Source organism: Nothoprocta perdicaria, unplaced genomic scaffold (assembly GCF_003342845.1).
Source record: "Nothoprocta perdicaria isolate Ctin4 unplaced genomic scaffold, notPer1 scaffold_125, whole genome shotgun sequence".
Lineage (NCBI taxonomy): Eukaryota > Metazoa > Chordata > Aves > Tinamiformes > Tinamidae > Nothoprocta > Nothoprocta perdicaria.
In genome coordinates this window covers 900,069-906,512 of record NW_020454372.1, presented here as the reverse complement: position 1 = coordinate 906,512, position 6,444 = coordinate 900,069, and positions in this window count along the sequence as shown.

The following is a 6,444-nucleotide window of genomic DNA, read 5'->3' as shown; positions in this document are numbered from 1 at the left end:
CCTCTTTGATAAGAAAACTTTATAAGCACTTGGTTGTAACGGCTCATATCCTTTTTTAGAAAGTTAGCAGACTGGAAGAGCCAACCTGAAGAGGCACTAAGCCAGCTCTGTTTATCTTGCCAGATAACCCAACCATTTTGGAGTGATTGTACTATAAATAAAGAGAAAAATTCACAACCAAAGATGGGTTTGACTGTCGAGCGTTGTAATCAATACATGTGAGAAGGAAAGGCCCACCTTGACATGCAGGATGTAACTTCTTGCTTGTCTTATTCTGTTATGTGAGTATTGAGACCAAGTAGAGTGCGAAGTCTGTTAAGTTTCAGGTTTTTGGGGCYGAGGTGTGCTGCTGACGACTGCCTGTGGACAAGTAGGATGATACAGTGCAGCAACAGGCTAACACCAGGAATTACACAGAGGTAGGGCAGGGCGTAAGCGTGCATGAGCCATCACTGATCAGCAATCAGCAAATTGTTCAGCGAGCTCTTTTCCCCTCTTCTCTGAACATGGTTGCTTACCCTTTCTTTCTTCTCAGTGTTTTTCCATATTATCTATCAGTCTTACAGCATCTGTATATATTTCACCAAAGATTTTATTCTACCATGGATGCCATGTCATCATTGTTTTGGGACAGCAGTTTGAAATTCCTCGAAAACAGTCATGAGCTGCTAGATGAAAAAGTCCTTCTCAAGTTACTACTGTGCTTTTTTTTTTTTTTAAGTATACCAACCACCAATGAATATGTAAATGGGAATACAGCATTATGGTGTGAGTTGAGCAGAGTTTAACTAGTGCTGTTGAGGCTTAGGAAGAGCATGGGCATTTTTACATTTGTAAAGTCACAATGAATAAAACAATGCAGAAGAGCTTTAAAAGAAAGTGAAAAAAAATGCAGAAATGTTTTGTCGTACTGAAGATGCTAAAATAGAWTTCATTCTACAGTAATCCTACATTAGATGAGAGATTTAACACTTCTTAGAGACAGCACTTATATRCTGTATGTTGCAATAAGTGTGTTTGTGTGTAGGTATAGGCATATAAAATTAATAGGTTTCATGTATCTATGGATAGTTACATTCCCCCCGTGGATTAGACCAAATAGCCATACTTAATCCTTAAATCCATATGTGCCCTTGCATATTCTAGCACAGCCAAATGGCTTTGAGAATTCATGTATGACACATGTACATATTTTTCCAAATGGAAGAAAACAAGAGATGAACCTGCTTTGTGATGGAGCAATGTACACCTACTATGAAGGTATTCCTTGTCCTGAAGTACTTAGTAGGGGATTGTCACTGTTGTGGTGGTTAACTCTTGAAAATGATATCAAGAGCTATATATCTATATATCTATATATCTATATATCTATATATCAAGACCTATAAAGGATTTCAAAAACAAATAGAACTTGAGGATGTTGTCTGTGCAAGAATATTCATGTCCTGGGCCTGCTTTTCTGCCACAGCAGAGCTCTGTACCTTGAGGCCTTGCAGTGGAAAGCCCACATAGAGATCACCTACACAACCATGAAAGTAGCTTCAGAGGTGATGCCAGTTCGACTTAGGCATTTGAAGGCTCTTGTACATGGAAAGGATGCAAGAGGCCAGCACAAAATGTTCTGCTCGACCAGCACACCATTTCACACTGCAGGACTGCTATTTTATCCCAGTGCTGACAGGCACCCAGGTTGGCTGCATGTGAGCCTGTCTCCTGCAAGTTCGCAATACTTGAGCATGAGTGTAAGTTCCCTTACAGTTTTCTCCACAAAACATGGGAAAGGATGTTSACCTTCTGTAGGACTGCCAGATGTTAACCTCCCAACTTTCTCAGACTCAGTGTTGTGTGTGTTTGGGGAGAACATCCCAAACATTAAGTTATGGAGATGCCGCAGTGCAGGCAGTTAGCACACCTGCCCCTGCAAGGGTGCAGGATGTCTGTGTATCTGTATGCATTTGAATGTTAGCTTAACTTCTCTTATGCTCTTAAAATCATGTCACTCGGTCATTATCAGTTTTATTAGAGAATAGGAAGACACAGAGCTAGGTTCAGTGGTATAATTTTGAGCCACATCATGAACAGTTGCCTACTAATGATAGGAAAGCTGAGGGTTTTTTGTATATGCAAATACCATAAGTCAATCAACCGCTTTCATATATGGTATTCCATATATTAACACTTCAAAATGCAAAGGCTTTTTAGGGCTGTAGCACTGGGCCTTCAGATTCTGTCTTTACTCCATCAGTAGACAAGTAAATTAAATTTAGCAGTTAAGTCTTAGGAATGATACTAAATAAAATTAAATATATTACCAAAGAGGTCCTATAAGTCGACAGTAGACAGAAAACAAATCATCTAAAGATCATCAGCAATCCAGGAAAAGAGGTGAGGGGGAGCATTAGTCAAAGCAGAGAAAATAACATGTTCATTTTTTTTCAATGTCGTCTTTTCTATTAGCAAATGATGAATAAATCAGCCTTTAGAAACTAGAAGTCCAAATCAATTTGAGCCAGGACTAGACTCAGATTGTAGATTGCCCCGCTATCTTCACTATTTAAATCATTTAAAAAAAAAAAAAAAAAAAAAAGACAAGAAAAAAGGAAAGAAAAAAAGAGCCAAGTGTTTTTCACTTTACATTCTGCAGAGCACCTCAGCAGTACCTGCAACCAATGGCCCAGCGGCAACGCTGCCTTCTCTGAGCAATCACAAAAAAATGTGAGGGATCAGAGTTTCCCCTTGTCCTCCTCCACAACAAGTGAAAAATGACCCAAATAAGAGGATGTATCTACTACGGATTAAGCCAAGCATTGTTCGCTTTTGGCTTCAAGCCTAGCATTGTTATAGAAAACTTTTGCTGTCAGGTTAGAAGCAACTAAGTTAAACTCCATATATTTATTAACTTCAATTCATTAAAAAATGTTGCATCATAACAAAATATTAGCTATTTATAAGTTGCACTAGATAATTTATTTATATGTAGCAAGTCTTGATTTTTTTTTTCTAAGAAATTAAAATAATTACTGCAGCCACAAAAAGCCCTGACATTCTTCAGTCATCCAGCAGATGCCGTCTGTGTTACACAGAGATGTGTGAATAGAAAAGGCAAAACCCAGGACAAAAGGGGGAGGTTTGGACTGGAAGAGAAAAGAGGTGTTCTGAAGATTTTAAAGAGGAAATAAGATCAGGAGGGGTATGTAAGCCAGTGTAGGGTGGCAAACAGCATAATCTGGAACTGAAAAAAAATATAAAATGTTGTGTGATAATGATCTATACAGAATTATGTTGCCTGGTTTAATTTTATGAGATTTCCAACTATAAGGAAGAACCAAATCACCAGTAAAATATAGCTATGATGATAGAAGGCATATGAAAATTCTAAGTATTTTTTCTATATTCATAAGAAAGTAGAACACTAATATCTATTTGCATTTCCCCCAAACTAAACGCATCCCAGCCTTGTAGCAAATATGCTGCCCTGGTGATAATTTATAGCAACACAGTCATAGCAAAACAATCATATTTMTTTCAACTGTGAATTCTGGGGCTGAGGGCTCATAAAATCATAGGATTTAAGTTCAAGGAGTCTCTGGAGGTCATCTAAGTCCTGTGTCCTGCTCAAAGTAGGGCAAACTYCAAAGCCAGATCAAGTTTCTCAGGGCCTTTTCCAGCCAAGTTATAGTCACAAACACGTCTGTTCCAAAAATGGGGTCAATTTAATTCATTGCATCTCATGACCTGCTGCGGTTTTTGCTTTCACATATCACTAAAAGGTACCTACCAGGTGTTTCTCCCTTCAGTAATGCTCCTTTGAGGCCTCTCTAATTAACCCAAAACTCACAGTAAAAAGACCAACTGGATCCTGGGACTGAAAACAAACAGTTCCCCAAGTACTTGAACCAGTGAAGTTTAGCTTACTACACTTTTATGACTAATTTGCATTCTAAATGTATTATATTAAGCTGTGGCAGGAGTTTATCCCTTATTAGACTTCAGAGAATCTATGTGGGAAAGCATGCTTATAAGTGCATTTACAACTTTTATCTATGTCTGCATTTTATTAGACAGCAGAGAATTCATACAGAAGAAAACTCTCGCCTRAGGTTTTTCTGCTGTTTAATAAGACATAAACTCTGACTAAAGCATTTCCCATGCTTAGGGAACTCATTTTATATATATATTCATTATATCGTGCCCTTGAGAATTTTCTCTCATCTTCTAGAGGCTGAGCCTCAGCAGAAGCATTAACAGATGAAACTTGTTTCACAAGTTTCACWAAACTTGTAGGAGCATCGTTATGTGTTAGACCTCTATCCTTCTGCCAAGCCTGGCTGGGGTTACAGGAGGCAGAGACTCTCTGCCTCGCTCTSTCTCTCTCYCTCATACACACACACACACAACATTATACATTTCCACATGGAGAACATACCCACAAACAACTCAGCAGGAAGAGTCTTTCTAAAAATGCCTTCTCTCTGAGTTTGCAGCCATTTCTCCCTGATACGAGTAAGTCTCGAAGAGGCAGGAAATGTTGAGTGTTTGTCATATTCATCAATTCCTGTTGGTGTGTTTTGGTGGACTGACTCCCTGTCCTGTATGCAGGTTATTTTGTGTCCTATTGGAAGGCACTATCCCTTCCCACATTTCAGATTCTGGATATAAATATTCCAACAGAAAAAAAAAAAAAAAAAANAAAAAGAAAAAAAGAAAAAAAAAAAGCTGAGAGGCATTTTTTTACAAAATAATTTTGAAAGTGTGTGTAGGATTATAAGACAGAAATCAGGCATAATCAGTAAGAATGAAATCAGCAAGCAGTTCATCAGCTCTTTGAAAACATTTTAATGACCTTTCAAAATAGCAAGCCAGAACATTGTGGGCAGCATGCAAACAGCCTCTCTCTTCATTCCAGGAATTCAAACACTTTTCATTTAGAAAATTCTCTGCATGACATGTATAAGCTTTTTGTGGGCTTGCATCTATTCCATTACTTCATTTTTCTTCTAATAAGTTAGGGAAATGCCCTCCAAAATTAAATATTCATTTTAAATTTTCTTATTTAGACCTAACAAATAGAAATGTGGCCATCTCAAATTCAATCATATTACTATAACGATACTAACATAAGCTTTTTAGAATTCTTTTTATGTACAGCTTTCTTTCTGTCTAAAGACATAAGGAGTCAGCACCGTTGAGTAGACTGCAGGCTATCACTGGAAAGCAGAAATATCTGGCGTCTAATTCCAGTCCTCCGCTGAATGCCGTGTGACATTGTCTAAATTCCTAGAGCATTCTATCCTCCAGCTAATGTCCTAAGTAAAACGGGCATAACAACAGCATCACAGTGATATTTTCAGGCTTACTTCTCTCTAACAAGTGAAGTTTACTCAAATCATAAATTGTATAACTCCAGCTGCTACCATCAGAAAGGTCTTTGTCTTTTCTGAAATATTTTTTATTTCCTTCATTTTGGCATTCTTATACAAAGCTGCCAAACAGAATCAGAGGTTTACATTTATAAAGCCTGTAATCATTCCATGAAGTTCAAGAAATCTGGCAGTGAACTGTAAAGCTTAGGAGGTAATAAAAGGTTGCGAGGAGGAATGCAGGGCTGCCTTGTATGGTAGCGGAGAGTGGAAGCGGSGCCTGCTTCACTAACGCGCGGCCCGCGGGCTGGGCCCTCAGTGCATGGATCTCGCCGTGTCCGAAACGCACGGCACTGTAAACATTCTTCCAATAACTCAGAGGTTCTCTTAAACATTTGTAAATAGTTCAGCAATTTAGAGAAGTGGGGTGGAACCTGGGGAGCACCAGGGAAAGAAGCGCTGTCCTGACGCTTGTTAAACTCGCTGTCCCAAATCCAGTTCTTTCCCTAATGTAAACTGGTGTAATTTTCCTTACATGCGCTTATACAACATGAGTCTTAGCAGACTTGCAAGGAGCATGTGTTCCAGGGGAGGATGCGACTGTGCCGCATCCAAACCTGCCCCAAATCTGATACCCTAAAATACCRATATATTTCCATTTAGCAAGTCTCCCTAATGGGAGCACTCCCTATCATGAGTGCTTTGGAGAATTATCATTTTTTATGTAAGACTGTTTATGGTGGAAGAGGTAGAGGGAAAAAAAACAAAAGCATAGCATTTTTGCCCACTTTGATTATGATAGAAAAGCAGTTTAGAAGAGTATCAGGAGGAGTGTTGCCAGCAGGTGGAGGGAGCGGATCCTGCCCCTCTCCTCAGCTCTGGTGAGGCTGCACCTGGAGTATTGGGGGCAGTTCTGGGCCCCCTAGTATAACAGGGACATGGAGCTTCTGGAAAGGGTCCAGCGGAGTGCGACAAAGATGATTAAGAGACTGAAGCCACTCTCGTATAAGGAAAGAATAAGCAAGTTAGGGCCTGTTTAGCCTGGAGAAGATTTAGAGGGGATCTGATCAATATGTATAAATAC